Genomic DNA, 25,098 nt, shown 5'->3' on the forward strand with positions numbered 1-25,098 from the left:
AACGCTGAGCTCCCATCTTAAGGACGTGTTCATTGACTTGGCAAACATAATGAACTTTGATGTACTAGTTGAATCTTTTAAGGAGATCCGGACTGAATCAGTTTGCCAAGCTGAAGCAGAGACAGCTGTCTTGGGCAAATGTTGGACACCCCATGTATGTTGAAAAGTGTGGTGCTGGCATTAGCCCGAAACGTCGATTCTCCTGCTCCTCGGATGCTGCCCGGCCTGCTGTGTTTTTCCAGCACCACACTTTTCAACTCTGGTCTCCAGCATCTGCAGTCCTCACTTTCTCCTAGTTAATCCCATGCATGTGTCAAGTTAAGCATTTTCTCTGTTAAAAGAAGATACAATAGGACGTTAGGTGACTCGCAAGCTGTCATCATAACTTTGTGTGGCAGCCTCCTGCCTGCTAAAACACAGATCGATTGCTAACTTGGCCAAACAGCAAGGAATGCTGGGTACATTGGCCATCTGAAATCACAAAACCCACCCACTAGACACAGTGCAAACACAGCTGCCAGGTGCTATTGACATTAGCATATGTTAAAGTTATTCTGGACAGACACACCCAACAACTCATCCACTAAACAAAGGAGGGCCCAGTCAGAAAGGCATTGGTTCCTGCTACTCAAATAAACTCACAGTAGCATGCCATCGAAATGATTGACACTTGCTTCAAACTATTGAGTATATCTGATTGGCCGGAACTCTAGAAAGTTCCAGAACAGCATCCAAAAGATATAAAAATGTGGGTTCACCTTCAGACCAGTCTATTGGAACTACTCTTGGAATCTCTGGAATGGTCTGAGGCCTTCTGGAGAGAACAGCATGGCAAGAGGCAGAGACCTGCTGACCATCCAGAGGGAGAGAGGAAGAAAGCAGCTTCCCAAACCCAGAGACACAACCCCAGAGAGAGCGACCGCATAAATTTACAAGAGACTCAGGAAATATTGCAACCTTAACCAACCAAATAGGATTAGGGAGAGTTTGTTTAGTATTAAAGACTATTGCAATTTTGTTCCTCATAAAGTAGGCCTGTTTTGCATCGGTACTGGCCTGTGTTTGTATTGATTTGACCACTTTGTTATTGAGGGACACCTAGGCACACTCATTCCAAACATTCTGGTCAGAGTTGCCTGTAACTTGCTTAACTGTCTGATGCATTATCAACATATTCTTATCACTGTACACCTAATGATCAGTTCAGTCCAAGTGACAAATGTACCTGATGCATAATTTGGATTTAGATTTCCAGCATCTCCGAATTTGCTCTTGTTTGACGTAATTAGAAAAATATGCTTTGAAAAGAGAACTGTGCTCAATACTCTATGTTTCATTGCTTTAATTCCTGCATCACTAATGTGGTAAAATTCAGACTGGAGGCTAATTTGTGGCTCTATAAAGTCAATGATACACCTATCCTCTTGTTGATTTCACCTTCAGTTGCAAAGTGAAACTATCATCTCAGTCTATTTCTCTTGAGTGCTTAAATGGTGACAGTTTATTTTTAAGTGGGGTAAATCAGTCACCTATAAACATACACAGAGCTTACTTTGAGTAATATTCTGCCCAGATCCCGAGTGAGTTTCTCTTGTTTATCACAGTTCAAGAATCTTCCTCAAATCAATAAGCTTCCTGTCAGGACTAATAAACTGGTTCCCCTTCTTTACTCACTGGTCCTCTCAGTTGGTCACAACAAGATTAATCGGAGCACAGACCCATTCCCAAATGGAAGACTTTCTCCAAAGTCATGTTGAAGATGGGATACATTTAACAAAGCGTTCTTCATTTAACAAACAGTGAGTTTATTCATTTCCCAATGTGAAAATTAGAAATGTGACATCCAAAACATGGAATCAAAACAACAAGTGAGTTCAAAGTGCTGTTCCAGATACACTGTCCATGTGCTGTTCCAGACTCACTGTCCGTGTGCTGTTCCAGACTCAATGTCCATGTGCTGTTCCAGGGCTCACTGTCCATGTGCTGTTCCAGACTCACTGTCCATGTGCTGTTCCAGACTCACTGTCCATGTGCTGTTCCAGACTCACTGTCCATGTGCTGTTCCAGACTCACTGTCCGTGTGCTGTTCCAGGGCTCACTGTCCATGTGCTGCTCCAGGACTCACTGTCCATGTGCTGTTCCAGGACTCACTGTCCATGTGCTGCTCCAGGACTCACTGTCCATGTGTTGTTCCAGACTCACTGTCCATGTGCTGTTCCAGACTCACTGTCCGTGTGCTGTTCCAGGACTCACTGTCCATGTGCTGCTCCAGGACTCACTGTCCATGTGCTGCTCCAGGACTCACTGTCCATGTGCTGCTCCAGGACTCACTGTCCATGTGCTGCTCCAGGACTCACTGTCCATGTGCTGTTCCAGACTCACTGTCCATGTGCTGTTCCAGATTCACTGTCCATGTGCTGTTCTGGGGATAATCAAGAAATATGTTTAAAAAATCTGTGCTACTTCCTTCTTTGCATAAATTTAGAACTAAAAAATGAATTTCTTCTCAAAATATCCTCTACCCTGAAATATTTACTTCCCAAACTTTACCATCATTTAACCATCTCTCTGTAATGTCAATTGTTCTGAGGTATTTATCTTCCTTTGTATCATTAGTTCACTTATGTTTTTGCAATAGCTTTGTTCACTCAGATGAGGAATATATTTTCGACAATTTCCTTTGCATTGAACTGATTCATTATTACAGTCTAACTCTTTGTCCACTCCTGCCCCATTATGCCTGTCTTTCCTAACACCACTACAGTGTTACAAACAAACATACAAATTAGAAGCGGAAATGGCTATCCCGCCTCTTCAGTCTTCTCTACCATTTAAGAAGATTGTGGCAGCTGTGATTATATTTTCAAATGCACGTTCCTTCCTGCCCCCTTTCTTATTAATAATCTCGCTTGTTCTGGCTTCAAAATATTTTGCTTCCACAACCTTTCAACAAGCGAGTTCCAAAAACTCACAACTCTTCAGGAGAGCCACCTTTTTTCCTAATCTCTGTTTTAAATGGGTGAACCCTCATCCTAAACATTTCAGATTCACCCATACTATGACTGTGTCAATAGCCTTCAGGAACTGATCCTCTCTTGCTCTTCTGAACCCCAATGATACATGCCTGCTTTGGCCAATGTTTCTCATCCAGGAGAACCTGCCCATTCCAGTTATTAGTCTCAACAATCTTCTCTGTACCGGTTCCAATGTAATTACATCCTTCTTAAATAAGGTGATTAATACTGTGCACAGTGCTTCAGATGTGGTCTCAGCAGTGCTGTATATAACTGTCCACATCTCTTACTTTTGCATTTGGTTCTGCTCATGATAAATGATACCATTCTACTTGCTTCTCTGTTGGGGCTATACCTGCACAGGTACATTTTGTGATTCAGGCAAGGGGAGAGTTGGATCACTGTGTATCTCAGGGCTTTGTCATCTCTGACTAGTCCAATTTAAAGCGGTTAGATTCTGGGTTCTGGAGAAGGGTCGCTGGACCCAAAACGTTAATCTTGTTTTCTCTCCACAGATGCTGTCAGACCTGCTGAGTTTTTCCAGCAATTTCTGATTTCCAGCGTCTGCAGTTTTTTTTTAAGAATTAAATCGTTTTTATTGGACAAATTCACTTTTTTTTCCCCAACATTACCAAACCATTGCCTACACATTTCACCTATTTATGTCTGTTTGTGTGGTCATCACAACTTATTTCCCCGCCTACCTTTGCATCATCAGCATTTTTAGCATCTATACCTTCTATCACCAATTCCAAGTCATTTATATAAATTCTAAACAGTTGAGGTTTCAATATCTATCCATGTGGCACACCACTCACACCTTCTTGCCAACCTGAAAAACATCCATTTTCACCTACTCTCATGGTAATGAGAGCTGCATGGTAATGATAGTGAAGTAAATGCATATAGACCTACCGTATATCAGAAATGATGGCATCATAGAGTAATCAAATCATACAGGTTGGAGACAGGCCCTTCGGTCTAAACTGATCCATGCCAACCAAAATACCCATCCATCTCGCCCCATTTCCCAGCACTTGCCCATATCTACATAAGTGTGATAAACTTCGTATCACACTAATTATATCAATTATAGTGCTTGCTCAGTAATGAACTTAAGAAATCTGTAGCGTGACGTTGGTATGAAGTGTACCTCAAAACACATAATAACATGAAAAAATAATTAATTTCCTCATCGTAACATTTATGTACAAGATAATACATTGACTCATAAATGTTGGTCTGTTATCTGTGAAGAACTAGGGTTGACTTTTACACGAGATATCTGGAAAACTTCAGATTTTTTGGCCAAAACTGGGGGGTTGACTTTTTCATGAGGTGGAGTTATACTCGAGTATATACGTTATATCCGCAGCTAACCAACCCACTGGGACTGAATCCATATTAAGGAGATTTTTAGAAAATTCAAACCAACGCATTGTCTATCTCACTAACCACTTCATTTAAGACTCTAGGATGGTGTACATTCGGTCACCGGCATCTGTCAACCACAATAACTTATTAAGTCTCACTTCTCTGATGATTGAGATTTTTCTCTGTTTCCCCTATTTCCTGATTTATCACAACTTCTGAGATTTTATTTTCATCCTCCATAATGAAGCTACATGCTTGTTCAAGGTTGAAAACTCCTGTGCAATTCATCTTCCACTTATTTGAGCTTTCAATGTTGATTCTCTAGACTTACTGATGAGAAACCAATGCTTGCTTTGTTAACTTGTTTCTTCTTTAAATATTAATAGAAAATCGTACTATCTATTTTATGTTCCATGCCAGTATACTCAAATTAATCTCTGTATTAATGTTTTCATCATTTTGCAACCTGTCCTTGCAAATTATACATGGTTTTACATTTTGTTTGAGGATTCTGGGTAATCCAAGATGGCGGACAGGAAAAATTTCTGGCTGTAAGAGCTGCTCCTTTTTTGAGGTATTTTAGGTGTTGGAGGTGATTTCCTCAAATTGCAGGAGCAGAAATTACTGTTTTATTTGCTGTTGCATTGTTTAGGAACTTTGGGGAAAAAAAGTGAAAACAGCAGCAGTTTTAAAAGGGAGAAGAACAGACAAAGGAAGCACATGGTGAGGTCAGTGTAGGAGAAAGAAAGAGAAAGAAACTGATACTGCGTTTCCTGTTTTTAATTCATGTATTGCTGGACATCGGAGTGTCTGGGAAAATTAACAAACAGTGAAATTCACAACTGATCTTGGAGGAACTGTTTGGGTGATGTTCACATCACAGAATCCGATAAGTGTATTGTTTTAAGTGGCCTACAGAAAGTCTTCAGTAGTGAGTAGAGTGGCTTCTTTCTTGATTATGTTTTTGGAGATATGTCTCTTGATTAAACTTAAAATATAAGCCTTAACTATTCATTTAACCTGGGGCAGTGTTTGTAGAGGAATAAGACGGCATTATTTTCTGGGTCTGTAGATTGTGAAAGAGCAAAATGGCCTTTGCAGTGATATGCGCTTCTTGTCAGATGTGGGAGTTTAAAGAGAGTTTAAGGGTTACTGCGGATTATATCTGCCATAAATGCTGTTGGTTGTGAATCTTACCAGATTGAATGGATTGGTTGGAGAGACAGTTAGAAGCAATGAGGAATTTGCAACAGCAACAGTATGTGATGGATGGCAGTTATAGGAAGGGGGGAAAGTCTCAGATCCAGTCACACATAGATGGGTTAACTCCAGGAAGGGTGAGAGAGGTCACCATCTAGGGCAGGAGTCTTTTGTGGATATACCCATTTCAAACAAGTATGCTGGTTTGGAAAATGTGATGGATTCTCAGGGGAACGTAGGACGAACAGCCAAGTTTCTGGTATTGAGACTGGCTCTAATGTAACAAGGGGTACGTCGGGTTCCAAGAGATCAATTGTGTTAGGGGATTCTGTAGTCAGAGGTACAGACAGACGTTTCTGTGGTCAGTAGCGAAAAATCAGAATGGTGTGTTGCTTCTCTGGTGCCAGGATCAAGGATGTCTCAGAGAGGGTGCAGAATGTTCTCATGGGAGAGAGGGGCCAGCAAGAGGTCATTATCCACATTGGAGCCAATGACATTGGAAGGGAAATGGTTGATATTCTGAAGGGAGATTACAGAGAGTTAGGCAGGAATTTAAAAAGGAGGTCCTCGAGAGTAGTAATATCTGGAAGGAAAGCAGTGAGTATAAATACTCACCCTTCGACGCTAACGGTCATTTTGATTGCGAGCAGCAGCTAAGGTAAGACTGTTTGTTTTAAAAGTACTTACCGGTAGCGGGCAGCGGTGTTTTTTTCACTCTCTTCACAGAAAGAGCGGGAGCAGCAGGGGGAAGTGACGACGACCAGAGAGGCAGCCGAGACCCGGAAGCAGGTAGAGCGTAAGCTTACCTGGGTAGGTTTGTTTCCCCTTTAAAAGTGCGCAGCTGAAGAACCGTTGTGGTAAGGAGGTAAGTGCCGAATTTTGCTTGTTGTATTCTTTAGACCCAGTTTTTTGTTTAAAATAAAGGTTAGCTTTAGAGGGATGGCAGTGAAGGCAGTTCAATGTTCCTCCTGCAACATGTATGAGGTGAGGGATGCCATGGACGTCCCTGCTGATTACACTTGCAGGAAGTGCACCCATCTCCAGCTCCTCCAAGACCGTGTTAGGGAACTGGAGCTGGAGTTGGATGAACTTCGGATCATTCGGGAGGCAGAGGGGTCATAGATCGGAGCTATAAGGAAGTAGTAACTCCAAAGATGGCAGATAGATGGGTGACAGTGAGGGGGACTGGGAGGAAGCAGCCAGTGCAGGGACCCCCTGTGGTCGTTCCCCTCAAGAACAAGTATACCGTTTTGGATACTTGTGGGGGGACGACTTACCAGGGGTAAGTAACGGGGCTCAGGCCTCTGGCACGGAGCCTGTCCCCGCTACTCAGAAGGGAAGGGTGGAGAAGAGCAGAGCAATAATAATTGGGGACTCGATAGTTCGGGGCACAGATAGGCGGTTTTGTGGGAACGAGAGAGACTCACGTTTGGTATGTTGCCTCCCAGGTGCAAGGGTACGTGATGTCTCTGATCGTGTTTTCCGGGTCCTTAAGGGGGAGGGGGAGCAGCCTGAAGTCGTGGTCCATATTGGCACCAATGACATAGGTAGGAGGAGTGCTGAGGATGTTAGACAGGCTTTTAGGGAGCTAGGTTGGAAGCTCAGAGTTAGAACGAACAGAGTTGTCTCTGGTTTGTTACCCGTGCCACGTGATAGAGAGTCGAGGAATAGGGAGAGAGAAGAGTTAAATGCGTGGCTACAGGGATGGTGCAGGAGGGAGGGATTTCGGTACTTGGATAACTGGGGTTCTTTCTGGGGAAGGTGGGACCTCTATAAACAGGATGGTCTGCACCTGAACCTGAGGGGCACCAGTATCCTTGGGGGGAGGTTTGCTAGTGCTCTTGGGGGGGGTTTAAACTAACTCTGCAGGGGCATGGGAACCCAGACTGTAGCTTTAGGGTGCAGGACCTGGAGTGTAGGGAGGTTAGGAATATGGCATCAATCTTAAAGGAGGGTGCCTGTAAACAGAAGAGTGGCTTGAAGTGTGTATACTTTAATGCCAGAAGTATACGAAATAAGGTAGGTGAACTCGCAGCGTGGGTTGGTACCTGGGACTTCGATGTTGTGGCTATTACGGAGACGTGGCTAGATCAGGGACAGGATTGGCTGTTGCAGGTTCCAGGGTTTAAATGTTTTAGTAGGGTCAGAGGTGGGGACAAAAGAGGGGGGGGTGTGGCTTTGCTTGTCAAAGATAGTATTACAGCGGTGGAAAGGAAGATGGACGAAGATTTGCCATCTGAGGTAGTTTGGGTTGAGGTTAGGAATAGGAGAGGTGAGGTCACCCTGTTAGGAGTCTTTTACAGGCCTCCTAATAGTCCTAGAATCGTTGAAGAAAGGATTGCGAAGATGATTCAGGAGAAGAGTGACAGTAATAGGGTGATTGTTATGGGAGACTTTAACTTTCCTGATATTGATTGGGAAAGCTATAGCTCAAGTTCGTTAGATGGGTCAGTGTTTGTGCAATGTGTGCAGGAGAGTTTCCTGACACAATATGTAGATAAGCCAACAAGAGGTGAGGCCATACTGGATTTGGTTCTGGGTAACGAACCAGGCCAGGTATCAGAACTAGAGGTAGGTGAGCACTTTGGGGACAGTGACCACAATTCGGTGATTTTTAGTCGAGTGATGGAGAGGGATAAGTGTGTACTACAGGGCAAGAGTTATAGCTGGGGGCAGGGAAATTATGATGCGTTGAGGCATGACTTAGGATGTGTGGATTGGAAAAGTAGATTCCAAGGCATGAGCATAATTGATATGTGGAACTTGTTCAAGGAGCAACTATTGAGTGTCCTTGATAAGTACGTACCTATCAGGCAGGGAGGAAAGGGTCGTGTGAGGGAGCCGTGGTTTAATAAGGAGTTGGAATCCCTTGTTAAATGGAAGAGGGCGGCCTTTGTAAAGATGAGGCGTGAAGGTTCAATAGGGGCAATTGAGAGTTATAAGGTAGCCCGGAAGGACCTGAAGAGAGAGCTAAGAGCAGCAAGGAGGGGACATGAAAGGTCCTTAGTTGGTAGGATTAGGGAAAACCCTAAGGCTTTCTATAGGTATGTTAGGAATAAAAGAATGACTAGGGAAGGAATAGGTCCAATCAAGGATAGTAATGGGAAGTTGCGTGTGGAGGCTGAAGAGATTGGGGAGGCGCTGAATGAATACTTTTCGTCAGTATTCACTCAGGAACAGGACATTGTTGTCGATATGAATACTGAGGCACGAATAAGTAGAATGGATGGCTTTGAGATATGTAGAGAAGAGGTGTTGGAAATTCTGGCAAGGGTGAAAATAGATAAGTCCCCTGGGCCTGATGGCATTTATCCTAGGATTCTCTGGGAAGCAAGGGAGGAGATTGCAGAGCCATTGGCCTTGATTTTTGTGTCCTCTTTGTCGACAGGAGTAGTGCCAGAGGACTGGAGGCTAGCAAACGTGGTTCCCTTGTTCAAGAAGGGGAGTAGGGATAATCCTAGTAACTATAGGCCAGTGAGTCTCACTTCTGTTGTGGGCAAAGTCTTAGAGAGAATTGTAAGGGATAGGATTTATGCACATCTGGATAAGAATGATGTGATCAAGGATAGTCAACATGGTTTTGTGAAGGGCAGGTCGTGCCTCACAAACCTTATTGAATTCTTTGAGAAGGTGACTAAGGAGGTAGATGAGGGGAAAGCGGTAGATGTGGTATATATGGATTTTAGTAAGGCGTTTGATAAGGTCCCCCATGGTAGGCTACTGCAGAAAATACAGAGATATGGCATTGAGGGTGAGTTGGAGGTTTGGATTAGGAATTGGCTCTCTGGAAGAAGACAGAGGGTAGTAGTTGATGGCAAAGGTTCATCTTGGAGTGCCGTCACTAGCGGTGTTCCGCAAGGATCTGTTTTGGGACCATTGCTGTTTGTCATTTTTATAAATGACCTGGAGGAAGGGTTAGAAGGTTGGGTGAGCAAGTTTGCGGATGATACGAAAGTCGGAGGAGTTGTAGACAGTGAGGAAGGATATGGCAGGTTACAGCGGGATATAGAGAAGCTGCAGAGCTGGGCAGAAAAGTGGCAAATGGAGTTCAATGTAGCTAAGTGTGAAGTGATTCACTTTGGTAAGAGTAATAAAAAGATGGATTACTGGGCTAATGGTAGACTACTTGGTAGTGTGGAAGAGCAGAGGGATCTTGGTGTCCATGTACACAGATCTCTGAAAGTTGCCACCCAGGTAAATAGTGCAGTGAAGAAGGCATATGGCGTACTGGCTTTTATTAGTAGAGGAATTGAGTTCCGGAGTCCTGAGGTCATGCTGCAGTTGTATAAGACTCTGGTGCGGCCGCATCTGGAATATTGTGTGCAGTTTTGGTCGCCATACTATAGGAAGGATGTGGAGGCACTGGAACGGGTGCAGAGGAAGTTTACCAGGATGTTGCCTGGTATGGTAGGAAAATCCTATGAGGAAAGGCTGAGGCACTTGGGGTTGTTTTCATTGGAGAAAAGAAGGTTTAGGGGTGATTTGATAGAGGTGTACAAGATGATTAGGGGGTTAGATAGGGTTGACAGTGAGAACCTTTTTCCACGTATGGAGTCAGCTATTACAAGGGGGCATAGCTTTAAATTAAGGGGGGGTAGATATAGGACTGATGTTAGGGGTAGGTTCTTCACTCAGCGAGTCGTAAGTTCATGGAATGCCCTGCCAGTAGCAGTAGTGGACTCTCCCTCTTTATGGGTATTTAAGCGGGCATTGGATAGGTATATGGAGGATAGTGGGTTAGTGTAGGTTAGGTGGGCTTTGATCGGCGCAACGTCGAGGGCTGAAGGGCCTGTACTGCGCTGTATTCTTCTATGTTCTATGTTCTACTCCCGGTGTTACAAGCTAGTGAGGGCAGGACGAGGAGGATAGAGCAGATGAATGCATGGCTGAAGAGCTGGTATATGGGAGAAGGATTCACATTTTTGGATCATTGGAATCTCTTTTGGGGGAGAAGTGACCTGTACAAGAAGGACGGATTGCACCTAAATTGGAAGGGGACTAATATACTGGCAGGGAAATTTGCTAGAACTGCTTGGGAGGATTTAAACTAGTAAGGTGGGACCCAGGGAGATAGTGAGGAAAGAGATTGATCTGAGACGGGTACAGTTGAGAACAGAAGTGAGTTAAACAGTCAGGGCAGGCAGGGACAAGGTAGGACTAATAAATTACACTGCATTTATTTCAATGCAAGGGGCCTAACAGGGAAGGCAGATGAACTCAGGGCATGGTTAGGAACATGGGACTGGGATATCATAGCAATTACCGAAACATGGCTCAGGGATGGGCAGGATTGGCAGCTTAATGTTCCAGGATACAAATGCTACAGGAAGGATAGAAGGGGAGGCAAAAGAGGAGGGGGAGTGGCATTTTTGATAAGGAATAGCATTACAACTGTACTTAGGGAGGATATTCCCAGAAATACATCCAGGGAAGATATTTGGGTGGAACTGAGAAATAAGAAAGGGATGATCATCTTATTGGGATTGTATTATAGACCTCCTAATAGTCAGAGGGAAATTCAGAAACAAACTTGTAAGGAGATCTCAGCTATCTGTAAGAATAATAGGGTGATTATGGTAGGGGATTTTAACTTTCCAAACATTGACTGGGACTGCCATAGTGTTAAAGGTTCAGATTGAGAGGAATTTCTTAAGTGTGTACATGACAATTTTCTGATTCAGTATGTGGATGTACCTACGAGAGAAGGTGCAAAACTTGACCTACTCTTGGGAAATAAGGCAGGGCAGGTGACTGAGGTGTCAGTGGGGGAGCACTTTGGGGCCAGCGAGCATAATTCTATTCGTTTTAAAATAGTGATGGAAAAGGATAGACCAGATCTAAAAGTTGAAGTTATAAATTGGAAAAAGGCCAATTTTGACGATATTAGGCAAGAACTTTCAAAAGCTGATTGGGTGCAGATGTTCACAGGTAAAGGGACGGCTGGAAAATGGGAAGCCTTCAGAAATGAGACAACGAGAATCCAGAGAAAGTATATTCCTTTCAGGGTGAAAGGGAAGGCTGGTAGGTATAGGGAATGCTGGATGACTAAAGAAATTGAGGGTTTGGTTAAGAAAAAGAAGGAAGCATATGTAAGGTATAGACAAGATAGATCAAGTGAATCCTTAGAAGAGTATAAAGGCAGTAGGAGTATAATTAAGAGGGAAATCAGGAGGGTAAAAAGGGGACATGAGATGGCTTTGGCAAATAGAATTAAGGAGAATCCAAAGGGTTTTTACAAATACATTAAGGACAAAAGGGTAACTAGGGAGAGAACAGGGCCCCTCAAAGATCAGCAAGGTGGCCTTTGTGTGGAGCTGCAGAAATTGGGGGAGATACTAAATGAGTTATCTTGCATCAGTCTTTACTGTGGAAAAGGATATGGAAGTTATAGATTGTGGGGAATTAGAAGGTGACACCTTGCAAACTGTCCATATTACAGAGGAGGCAGTGCTAGATGTCTTGAAATGCATAAAGGTGGATAAATCCCCAGGATCTGATCAGGTGTACCCTAGGACTCTGTGGGAAGTTAGAGAAGTGATTGCTGGGCCTCTTGCTGAGATATTTGTATCATCAATAGTCACAGGTGAGGTGCCAGAAGACTGGATGTTGGCTAACGTTGTGCCGCAGTTTAAGAAGGGTGGTAAGGACAAGCCAGGGAACTATAGGCCAGTGAGCCTGACATTGGTGGTGGGCAAGTTGTTGGAGGGAATCCTGAGGGACAGGATGTACATGTATTTGGAAAGGCAAGGACTGATTAGGGATAGTCAACATGGCTTTGTGCATGAGAAATCATGTCTCACAAACTTGATTGAGTTTTTTGAGGAAGTAACAAAGAGGGTTGATGAGGGCAGAGCAGTAGATGTGATCTAAATGGGCTTCAGTAAGGCGTTCGACAAGGTTCCCCACGGGAGACTGATCAGCAAGGTTAGATCTCATGGAATACAGGGAGAACTAGCCATTTGGATACAGAACTAACTCAAAGGTAGAAGACAGAGGGTGGTGGTGGAGGGTTGTTTTTCAGACTGGAGGCCTGTGACCAGTGGAGTGCCACAAGGATCAGTGCTGAGTCCTCTACTTTTTGTCATTTACATAAATTATTTGGATGTGAGCATAAGAGGTACAGTTAGTAAGTTTGCAGATGATACCAAAATTAGAGATGTAGTGGACAGCGAAGAGGGTTACCTCAGATTACAACAGGACCTTGACCAGATGGGCCAATGGGCTGAGAAGTGGTAAATGGAATTTAATTATGATAAATGTGAGATGCTGCATTTTGGAAAAGCAAACCTTAGCAGGACTTTTACACTTAATGGTAAGGTCTTAGGGAGTGTTGCTGAACAAAGAGACCTTGGAGTGCAGGTTCATAGCTCCTTGAAAATGGAGCCACAGATATATAGGATAGTGAAGAAGGTGTTTGGAATGCTTTTGTTTATTGGTCAGAGTATTGAGTACAGGAGTTGGGAGGTCATGTTGTGGCTGTACAGGACATTGGTTAGACCACTGTTGGAATATTGTGTGCAATTCTGGTTTCCTGAAACTTGTAAGAATTCAGAAAAGATTTACAAGGATGTTGCCAGTGTTGGAGGATTTGAGCTATAGGGAGAGGCTGAACAGATTGGGGCTGTTATCCCTGGAGCATCGGAGGCTGAGGGGTGACTGTCTGTGTGGAGTTTGCACATTCTCCCCGTGTCTGCGTGGATTTCCTCTGGTTGCTCCAGTTTCCTCCGACAATCCAAAGATGTGCAGGTCAGGTGAACTGGCCATGCTAAGTTGCCCATAGTGTTCAGAGATGTGTAGGTTAGGTACATGAGTCAGGGTTAAATGTAGCGTAATAGGTTAGGGGAATGGGATACTCTTCAGAGGATCAGTGTGGACTTGTTGGGCCAACTGACCTTTTTCCACACAGGAGGGATTGGAAGATAACCAAAGGTCTCAGGAGGAGAAGTAGGACATTCGGCTCATAGGATTTGCTCTGCCATACAATGCCTTCATGATTGATTGGATATTCCACTTTCCTGTCTTATGCAACCTCCCCCCTCAAACCCTTGATTCCTTTACTAATTAAAAATCTAAATATCTCAGCCCAGAATATAATTTGCAAGCCAATCTTAACTGTAAGGTTGTGCTACTCAGCTGTGGGAAAGGATTCCCTTAATTCACTACCCATGTTTGAGTCACATGGATAGATTGGGATCATTTTTTTCCCTGAAGCGTTGGAGGCTGAGGGGTGACCTTACAGAGGTTTATAAAATCTTGAGGGACATAGATAAAATGAATAATCAGGGTAGAGGAGCCCCAAAACTACAGTTCATTGGTTTAAGGTGAGAGGGGAACGATTGAAAGGGGACCTGAGGGGCAACTTTTCCACACAGAGGCTGACACATATACAGAATGAGGAAATGTGGAGGGAGGTACAATTGTATCATTTAAAGGACATTTGGACAGTTACATGGATAAGAAAGATTTAGAGGGATATGGGTCAAATAGGTCTACAAAAACAGAAATTGTAGGAAAAACTCAGCAGGTCTGGCAGCATCTGTGGAGAGAAAGCAGAGTTAATGCAGTGACCCTTCATCAGAACTGATGGTAGCCTGGGAAAAGGTTGTTATTTATGCAGAAGATGGGGTGGGGGAGGTGGGAGGAGTAAACCATAGTTGGAGACAGAACCCAAACAGACAGAAAAACAGTTGGACAGACAAAGGAGTGGATAACGGTCAGCCTGGGAGAATGAATAGCTGCTAATGGGGACCATCAGTGCCTGACAACGGGTTGTGTGTGATATCAACACATGATTAGATTACCTACAATGTGGAAACAGGCCCTTAGGCCCAACAAGTCCACACCGACCTGCCGAAGCACAACCCACCCAGACCCATTCTCCTACATTTACCCCTGCCCCTAACACTGCAGGCAATTTAACATGGCCAATTCACCTAACCTGCACATTTTTGGACTGTGGGAGGAAACCGGAGCACCTGGAGAAAACCCACACAGCCATAGGATAACGCACAAGCTCCACACAGATAGTCGTCTGAATTGAACCCGGGTCTCTGGCACTGTGAGGCAACAGTGCTAACCACTGTGCCACCATACCGCCCCTTATGCGATGATAAGGCCTGGTGTGTGGGGGTTGGAGTTAGGACATGGGAGAAGGTGCCTCAAGCCATAAAGTTGTTGAACTCAATATTAAATCAAGAAACTAGTGGGACTGTGGGACAAGTTCAATTTAGGAATCTTGGTTGACTGGAAGAGTTTAGCCTGTTTCTGTGCTGTATGAAGACTGTCTGACTCTCTATGAGAAAAATAACTTCCTCACCTTGTTTTTAAATGTGTGATTCCTTATACTGTGATTATACCCTCTGTAGATCTTACTGCTGTCATTGATACTTCAGTCTATCTGACATATCATGGGACATTCCATCCTGTAGTGGTATATTGTAATTGATAGTAGTCCCAAAAACATGCATGCCATTACATCAAAATACCCCAGGTGAAGGGCCTGTTTCCACACTGTAGGTAATATAATCTAATCTAATCTAAATAACATATTGTTGCACCCAGAATCTTTATTTCACAATTACTTATTGTGGAAGACTATTTTTCCAAACACGTCAGATCACATGTGCATGGTGAACAGCAGAATGTCAGGTATGTTGAAGTATATGTGGCACACTGGTTAGCACTGCTGCCTCCCATTTCCAGAGATCGCGGTTCAATTCCCACCTCAGGCAACTGTCTGTGTGGAGTTTGTACATCCTCCCCATGTCTGTGTGAGTTTCCTCCCACAGTCCAAAAATGTGCAGGTTAGGTGAATTGGCTGTGCTAACTTGCCCATAGAGCTAGGGGAATGGGCGTGGGTGGGTTGCTCTTCGGAGGGTCAGTGTGGACTTGTTGAGCTGAAGGGCCTGTTTCCACACTGTAAATAATCTAATCTATATGCCTGAAAAAGTACCAGTTAACTCTTCTTCCACATGATTTAAAGGTTGGAAGATGCCGAAGTTGGACTGGGGTGAACAAAGTTAAAAATCGCACAACACCAGATTATATCTTTCTCGTTTATATTTTTGTCCTTATAAAGTATCCTCTAATGTACCTCTGATAGATGTCCAAAAATGTCCGTAAACCCAACACATTTAACAAATATAAATGACAATGCTACCATATTTTGCTTCTTGTTACGTTTCTTCCCAGAGTTACGGGGCCTTTGTAGAAATAGGAAGATAATAGACAATAGACAATAGGTGCAGGAGTAGGCCATTCTGCCCTTCGAGCCTGCACCACCATTCAATTTGATCAAGGCTGATCATCCTTAATCAATATCATCTTCCTGCCTTATCTCCATAACCCTTGATTCCACTATCCTTGAGAGCTCTATCCAATTCTTTCTTAAATGAATCCAGAGACTGGGCCTCCACTGCCCTCTGGGGCAGAGCATTCCATACAGCCAACACTCTCTGGGTGAAGACGTTTCTCCTCATCTCTGTCCTAAATGGTCTACCCTGTATTTTTAAGCTGTGTCCTCTGGTTTGGCACTCACCCATCAGTGGAAACATGTTTCCTGCCTCCAGAGTGTCCAATCCTTTAATAATCTTATATGTCTCAATTAGATCCCCTCTCAGCCTTCTAAACTCAAGGGTATACAAGCCTAGTCGCTCCAGTCTTTCAGCGTAAGGTAGTCCTGCCATTCCAGGAATTGACCTCGTGGACCTACGCTGCACTCCCTTAATAGCCAGAATGTCTTTCCTCAAATTTGGAGACCAGAACTGCACACAATACTCCAGGTGTGGTCTCACCAGGGCCCTGTACAGCTGCAGAAGAACCTCTTTGCTTCTATACTCAATTCCTCTTGTTATGAAGGCCAGCACGCTATTAGCCTTCTTCACTACCTGCTGTACCTGCATGCTTACCTTCATTGACTGGTGTACAAGAACACCCAGATCTCTCTGTGCTGCCTCTTTACCTAAATTGATTCCATTTAGGTAGTAATCTGCCTTCCTGTTCTTGCCACCAAAGTGGATAACCATATATTTATCCACATTAAACTGCATCTGCCATGCATCTGATCACTCACCTAATCTGTCCAGGTCACCCTGTAATCTCCTAACATCCTCATCACATTTCACCCTGCCACCCAGCTTAGTATCAGCAGCAAATTTGCTAATGTTATTACTAATACCATCTTCTATATCATTACATATATATTGTAAAAAGCTGCAGTCCCAGCACTGATCCCTGCGGTACCCCACTGGTCACCACCTGCCATTCTGAAATGGAGCCGTTTATCACTACTCTTTGTTTCCTATCAGCCAACCAACTTTCAATCCAAGTCAGTACATTGCCCCCAATACCATGCGCCCTAACTTTGCTCAATAACCTCCTATTTGGGACTTTATCAAAAGCTTCCTGAAAGTCCAGGTACACTACATCTACTGGATCTCCCTCGTCCATCTTCAGAGTTACATCCTCAAAAAATTCCAGAAGATTAGTAAGCATGATTTCCCCTTCATAGATCCATGCTGACTCTGACCTATCCTGACACTACTATCCAGATGTGTTGTAATTTCATCCTTTATAACAGACTCCAGCATCTTTCCCACCACTGAGGTCAGACTAACTGGTCTATAATTTCCTGCTTTCTCTCTCCCACCTTTTTTAAAAAGTGGTACAACATTAGCCACCCTCCAATCCACAGGAACTGATCCTGAATCTATCGAACTCTGGAAAATAATCACCAACGCATTCATGATTTCTCGAGCCACTTCCTTCAGTACCCTGGGATGTAGACCATCAGGTCCCGGGGACTTATCAACCTTCAGACCTAACAGTCTCTCCAACACCAATTCCTGGCAAATATAAATTCCCTTAAGTTCAGGTCCTTCAGCCACTGTTACCTCAGGGAGATTGCTTGTGTCTTCCCCACAGATCTGAAGTACCAATTCAATTCTTCTGCCCTTTCTTTGTTCCCCGTAATATATTCCCCTGTTTCTGTCTTCAAGGGCCCAATTTTAGTCTTAACCATTTTTTTGCCTTTCACATACCTAAAAAAGCTTTTACTATCCTCCTTTATATTTTTGGCCAGTTTACCTTTGTACCTCATTTTTTCTCTGCGTATTTCATTCTTAGTTGTTCTTTAGTTGTTCTTTAAAAGCTTCCCACTTATCTTTGCTATGTTATACTTTTTCTCTTTTAATTTTATATGTTTCTTAACTTCCCTCATCAGCCACAGCCACCCATGCCTCCTCCTAGGATCTTTCTTCCTTTTTGAAATGAACTGATCCTGCATCTTTTGCATTATACACAGAAATATCTGCCATTGTTCCTCCACTGTCATCCCTGCTAAGGTATTACACCATTGAACTTTGGCCAGCTCCTCCCTCATAGCTCCATAGTTCCCTTTATTCAACTGAAATATTGTCACTTCTGACTTTACCCTCTCCCTCTCAAATTGCAGATTGAAGTTTATTGTATTATGGTCACTACTTCCCAATGGCTCCTTCACTTCGAGGTCCCTGATCAATTCTGGTTCGTTGCACAATACCAGATCCAGAATTGCCTTTTCCCTGGTCGGCTCCAGCACCAGCTGTCCTAAGAATCCATCTCAGAGGCACTCCCCAAAGTCTCTTTCTTGAGGTCCAATACCATCCTGATTCATCCCAGTCTACCTGCATGTTGAAATCCCCCATAACAACTCTAGTAACATCTTTGCGACATGCCAATTTCAGCTCCTGATCAACTTACATCCAACATCCAGACTACTGTTTGGGGGCGTGTAGGCAACTCCCAAGAGGATCTTTTTACCCTTAGTATTTCTCAGCTCTATCCACACTGACTCTACATCCCCTGATTCTAGCCCCCACCCCCCCACAAGGGACTGAATATCATCCCTTACCAACAGGGCCACCCCACCCCCTCTGCCCGTAAGTCTATCCTGACGATACCACGTGTAGCCTTGAATATTCATTTCCCAGGCCCTGTCCACTTGAAGCCACATCTCAGTTAGCCCCACAATATCGTATCTGCCAATTTCCAAAAGAGCCTCAAGCTCATCCATCTTATTTCTAATGCTTTGTGCATTCTTATATAGTATTTTTGATTTGTTACTGCCCTCACCCTTCCCATCAACTTCTATTTCACTCAACCTTACAGCATGATCCCTTTTTGAGTTTTCTGCTTCATTGATACAGTTGTCTTTCCTCCCTTCAATTTCCTTCTTAAACATCCAGTTTGTCCCCTCTCCCCCGCTACTTAGTTTAAATGTAGCTGTGTTGCAGTAGCAAACCTGCCTGCCAGAATGCTGGTCCCCAACCTATTAAGGTGCAAACCGTCTCTCCTGTAAAATTTATGCTTACCACAAAACATACCCCAGTGATCCAAGAATTTAAACCCTTGCTTCCTGCACCAGTTCCCCAGCCACACGTTCAAGTCCATTATCTCCCTGTTTCTGGCCTCACCAGCCCAAGGAACTGGAAGCAAACCGGAGATAACCACCCGGGACGTCCTGCTTTTCATCCTTCTTCCTAGTTCTCTGAAGTCCCGCTGTAGTATGTTCCTCCTCTTCTTCCCGACATCATTTGTGCCGACATGTACCACCACCTCTGGCTCTTCACCTTCACCCTTGAGGATTTCCTGCACTCTGTCTGTGATGTCTTTAACCCTGGCACCAGGAAGGCAACACACCATCCTTAAGACCCGCCTGCTGCCACAAAAACCCCGGTCAGTTCCTCTCACTATGGAGTCCCCTATTACCACGGCTCTATGCGATGTCCGACTCCTCCACTCTGCCTCCACGCCAACATTTGATTGACAGCCATGGCTGCCTCGCGGCCTGGCAGTGTCATCTGTCTCTACTGTTTCCAAAAGATTCAACTTGTTCCTGACAGGTACTTCCCCCGGGGTCTCTTGCACCTGTCTCCTCTCTGCCTTCCTCATCGTCTGCTCTCTTCTGGTATGGTTGGTGTAATAACCTCGCTGAAGGTCTTGTCCAGAAGCAGTTGCCTGTAAACTGTAGCAAACCGCTGCAGTTAAGTCTCTCCATTTAATATTGAGTAGCATATGGAGCTGAGTACTGGGAAATGAAAAGTTAACACAGGCTTCCAAACATTGAATACAGGCTTTGAAGTAATTCCGTCCTAAAGTAATTATCCTTGGCTCAGCTCCAAAGAAGAAGCAGTTAGTGATTAGTAAATAGGTTAAGACCCCTCAAAGTTAAGCATGTCCCTTTAGTAAAGCTCAAAGGTAAAGGCTATAAACATGCAGCCAACCCCTGTGGAGATCCATGTCTCTCTTCTGATTCAATGGGGCCATTGACACAGCTACAGACAAGACAAAGTGAGGATTGCACATGCTGGAGATCAGAGTGAAGATTGGAGTGATGCTGGAAAAGCACAGCAGGCTTTTGAAGGGTTCCTGCTCCTCGGATGCTGCTTGACTTGCTGTGCTTTTCCTGTGCCACTCTAATCTTGATAGCTATGGACAAAGCCTTGTGCTACACAGGCCACTCAGAATCTAAGTGTATCTTTGGTAGATGTACCATCCTTCGTAAGCTGTGTATTGGAACAATGTTGCTCCTTCCATGTTTCTGAAAGAACTTCCAATTTTTGGATATACAGAGGAACCTTGATTATTCGGCATTCGATTATCTGAATTTCGGATTATCTGAACAAGATCGCAAGTTCCCGTTGCTTGGCTACACTATGTCATCTGGCATACAATGCTTTGCCATTCAATTGTCCAAGCACAATACTCCCCACCTGTGTCATTTGGATAATCAAAGTTCCTCTGTATTTAACAGAGCAAGGTATCTATCGAGGATAGGGTATGAGAGTTTCAAAGCCCACTTTTAGTTACACATTCCAGGCAAAGTCAGCAGTTCCACTTAAGAGTATGTTCCCTGTGATTAAGAAAGATGAGAGGATGTCAATTTCCATAATGTCGGATTTGCTGCAGCACTCCAGTGTCACAATCTGCCAGTACTGTTCATAAAACAAAAATTTTCACTGTACTTAGGTACATGTGGCACTAATAAATCAAATCAAAATCAGATCAATCAAATCAAATCAGTGAGACTCAGCATGAGATGGAGGAACAGCAACTCATTTTCCACTTGGGGGCCCTGCAACCTTCAGGACTCAATACTGAGCTCAATAATTTTAGAATTTGAACACTTTCTTCTATGTCCTTACCCCCCAGGTCCTGTCATGTCCTTACCTGCTCCATCTTCAATATCCCACTTACCTACTCCATCTTCTGCTCCAACCTCTTGCCATCACCCCACACCTGCGTTTACCTATTGCCTTTCCAGCTACCTCCTGCCCAGCCCCAGCCCCCTGCCATATAACTCTCAGCCCCCTGACCCCCATTTCCCCCAACCTTAACCACCCCCCCCCCTTCCCCCTTCACCATTCCTGATGAAGAGCTTGTGTTTAAAATGTTAGCCCTCCTGATCCTCGGATGCTGCCTGACCTGCTGTGCTTTTCTGGTGCCTCACTTTTCGTCTCCGACTCTCCAGCACCTGCAGTCCCCGCTTTCTCCTTCTCACAAGCCAACCCCATATTCACCTACTAATGGTGCCCATTACCAGCTTTTCTCCTTCTCTGGTTTACCATCAACCAAGCTTTTGTCTGCGTAACTTATTTTTTGTCTTTCTCTGGGTTCCATCTCCACATATCTGCTCATTCCTCCTCCCTCCCCCCATCCCACCCAACCATCATCAGTATATGTACTACATTTTCTTAGCTACTATCAGTTCTGAAGAAGGGCCACTGCCTTTGAAACATTAACTCTGCTTTCTCTCTTCATTGATTCTGCCAGACCCGCTGAGTTTCTCTAGCAGTTTCTATTGTTGTTTCAGATAACGTCACTGATGTTTACTGTTGCTTTGGTCAAAACCGAAAATAGCTTTAAAACAGGTATTCCTGAAGAAGGGCTCATGCCCGAAACGTCGATTCTCCTGCTCCTTGGATGCTGCCTGACCTGCTGTGCTTTTCCAGCAACACATTTTCAGCTTTAAAACAGGTAATGCCACCACAGAGGTGTTCCTTAACTCACCACCCAAGAAACTAATGGCTGCATGGTAAGGAGGTAGACACATAACCTCAAACTGTTAGAAATATTGGTGACACATAGTTGTTAAACTCTCAAAAAGAATTACTTGTTAAAGTAATTTCATCACTGTATAATCCACTGCTCATAGAATCCCAACAGTGTGGAAGCAGGCCCTTTGGCCCAGTACGTCCACACTGACCCTCCGAAGAGTATCCCACCCAAACCCATTCCCCATTCTTCTACATTTATCCCTGACTAATTTACATAACCTACATATCCCTGAACACTATCGGTAATTTAGCATGGCCAATTCACCTAAACTGCACATCTTTGGATTGTGGGAGGAAACCTACACAGACACAGGGACCTCGCATTTGTCTAAATTACACACCATGTGCAAGCTCCACACAGACAGTCGCCCAAGGCTGGAATCAAACCTATGTCCCGAGTGCTGTAAGGCAGCAGAGCTACTCACTGAGCCATGGTGCCACCCATGCTCATTACTGACATTAATACCCAGCATCTGTTTCTGCTGCTTTACATTTGCTGCCCATTTTATGAGGTAAATCTGTCCATTTGTGATGTGCTACTCCATGGCTGGACAACAGTGATTATGTTTATTTGTGACAACTAAACATTTGTGGGTCTAACTTCAAACTTAGGCAAGCAAAACTCAGCATCATGCATTGATGGAGGGGGTGCTGGTGGTGGCATAGTCATCATGTCATTGGGCTAAGAATCCCAGACACCAGGCCAATGATCTGGGTACGTAGGTTCAAATCCCACCATGCCTGAAGGTGAAACTTCAACTCAATAAGGAAAGAAGCTGGTCTCGTGGCAGCTGGCTAACTACTGTCAGTTATAAAGGCCCATCTTATTCACCTCTACGCTTTAGGGAAGGCAATCTGCTGCCTTTTCCCAGGGTTGGGGAGTCCAAAACTAAAGGGCATAGGTTTAAGATGAGAGGGGAAAGATTGAAAAGAGACCTAAGGGGCAATTTTTTCACACAAAGGGTGGTGCATGTATGGAATGAGCTGCCCGACGAAGTAGTGGAGGCTGGTACAATTGCAACATTTAAAAGGCATCTGGATGGGTATATGAATGGGAAAGGTGGAAGGGGATAATGGGCCAAATGCTAGCAAATGGGACGAGATTAATTTAGGATTTTTGGTCGGCAAGGGCAAGTTGGACCAAAGGATTTGTTTCCATGCTGTACAGCTTCCTACAGAAGGGCAACCAGAATTGGAGGCAGTATTGTAAAAGGTGGCCTTTCAATATCCTGTATAGCCTCAACATGACTCACCAACTCATGTAGACAGTCCTTTTGCTAATGAAGGCAAGTATACCAAACACTTTCTTCACCACATTGCATTCAAGGAGCAATGAACCTGCACACCTAGTCTCTGTTCAACATAATCCCCAGAGCCCTACCATTAACTCTGTTACTCTTAACCTGTTTTGAATTGCCAAAATGCAACACCTCGCATTTGTCTAAATTACACACCATCTGCACTCCTTGGCCCTTGGCCCTTGGCCCATCTAATCAAGATTGGGTTGTACGCTGAGATGATATTCTTCACTGTCCACTACATCACCTATTTTGGAATCATCCACAAACTTACCAACCATATCGCCTATGTTCTGAACCAAATCATTTATATAAATGATGAACAACAGTGGACCCAGCATCAATCCTGATGGTCACAGGCCTCCAGTCCATAGAAGAAGCCTCTACCACCATCCTCTGTCTCCTGCCATCAAGCCAGTCAGCTAGCTCTCCCTGGATCCCATGTGATCTAACTTTACTAAACAGGCCACGGTGCAGAACCTTATCAAGGGCCTTGCTAAAGTCCATACAGACAACATTCATTCTCTGCCTTCATCTATTGTCTTAGCTACCTCTTCAAAACCCTCAATCAGGTTCGTGAGAAATGATTTCCCACGCACAAAACCATGCTGACTACCCTTAATCAGTCCATGCCTTTCCAAATACATGTAAATCTTGCCTCTCAGAATCCCCTCTAACAATTTATCACCAGTCTGGAGCTCTCTGTTTTTAACTTACAACATTTCTTAAGTAATGGCACAACATTAACCAATTCTCCAATCTTGAGTTGCCTCACTTGTGGCAGTCAGTGATAGAAATATCTCTGCAAAGGGACCTGCAATCTCTTCCCTAGATTAGATTAGATTACCTACAGTGTGGAAACAGGCCCTTTGGCCCAACAAGTCCACACCGACCCGCCGAAGCGCACCCACCCACACCCATTCCCCTACATTTACCCTGCTGCTAACACTATGGGCAATTTAGCATAGCGAATTGACCTAACCTGCACATTTTTGGACTGTGGGAGGAAACCGGAGCACCCGGAGGAAACCCACGCAGACACGGGGAGAATGTGCAAACTCCACACAGTCAGTCGCCTGAGGCGGGAATTGAACCCGGGTCTCTGGCGCTGTGAGGCAGCAGTGCTAACCACTGTGCCACCGTGCCACCCACCTAGCTTCCCACATCATGAGACTATTAGTCCAGAAATGCAGGTAATGTTCCAGGACCTGGGTTCACATCCCTCTATAGTGGATGGTGGCATTTAAATCTAATAAAAGTCTGGAATTTAGAGTCTAACGATATCTATTGTTGATTGTTAGAAAAACTCCACTTGATTCACTACAGTTCTTTAGGGAAGGAAACTGCCATCCTTACCTGGTCTGGCCTACATGTGACTCCAGCCCCACAACAATGTGGTTGATTCTCAACAGTGCTCTGGGCAATGAATGCCCACATCCCGTGAATGAACTGGGAAAGAAAAGTTATTTTTGTATTAAATAAGGTCAGAATATTTTTACGTGATATGAAGGAACTGCATATTTTATAATAAGCAGTCCTCACACAAGATTCTCCAATATGTTTTGGTATCAGATGGGTTCCCCAATTGACAAGGGAGGCAGGGTAAATTGACTTTCTTTCATTGTTCAACTGCTGCCTTGGTCACAACATGCTTAACTTAAAAATACCATTCTGATCCCTTTCTCCCAGACCAAACGATGTAATGTTTTAAAAGCAGCCAAATTAGTTTATTGAGTTAATGATCACATGAATTTATTAGTTATTAAACATGAGAAGAAATCGAAACACAACACTTATGCACATATTTTAACAATAAGGGGCAATTCCAAAAACAGATGAAAGTTAAAAGATGTATGAATTGGTCTGTGGTATTGGTAGCACTGAGTTTGTAGGCAAGCAGATGATTTGATTTAATTGTTGTCACGTGTACCTAAGTACAGTGAAAGGTTGTGCATTGCGAGTAGTACAGGTAGATCGTAACATTCAACGACAAACAGACTATAGACAGAGTGAGTCAGACAAGGTTATGACTGCACAGGAGGTGCACAAAAGCAAGGTCAATATTAGATTGGAAATTAGACAAGTCTATTCATCAGGCTAATTACGGCAGTAAAGACA

At 44.0% G+C, this 25,098-nt stretch overlaps 1 long non-coding RNA gene across 2 annotated transcripts in view; it reads right to left on the reverse strand.

Moving 5' to 3' along the window:
• Positions 1-205: 205 nt before the first annotated feature.
• Positions 206-25,098, reverse strand: part of LOC140478709 (uncharacterized) — a 35,749-nt gene continuing 10,856 nt past the window's right edge. The window contains exons 1-3 of one of the 2 annotated variants that reach the window (XR_011960852.1): positions 24,337-24,420; positions 1,553-2,422; positions 206-331 (exon numbers count right to left, since the gene is read on the reverse strand). This is a non-coding gene — a long non-coding RNA (uncharacterized lncRNA). Of the gene's footprint in view, positions 332-1,552; positions 2,423-24,336; positions 24,421-25,098 lie in introns of those variants that run through there. The other variant, XR_011960851.1, reaches the window with a different exon arrangement.

The sequence above is a fragment of the Chiloscyllium punctatum genome, chromosome 6 (assembly GCF_047496795.1).
Source record: "Chiloscyllium punctatum isolate Juve2018m chromosome 6, sChiPun1.3, whole genome shotgun sequence".
Taxonomy (NCBI): domain Eukaryota; kingdom Metazoa; phylum Chordata; class Chondrichthyes; order Orectolobiformes; family Hemiscylliidae; genus Chiloscyllium; species Chiloscyllium punctatum.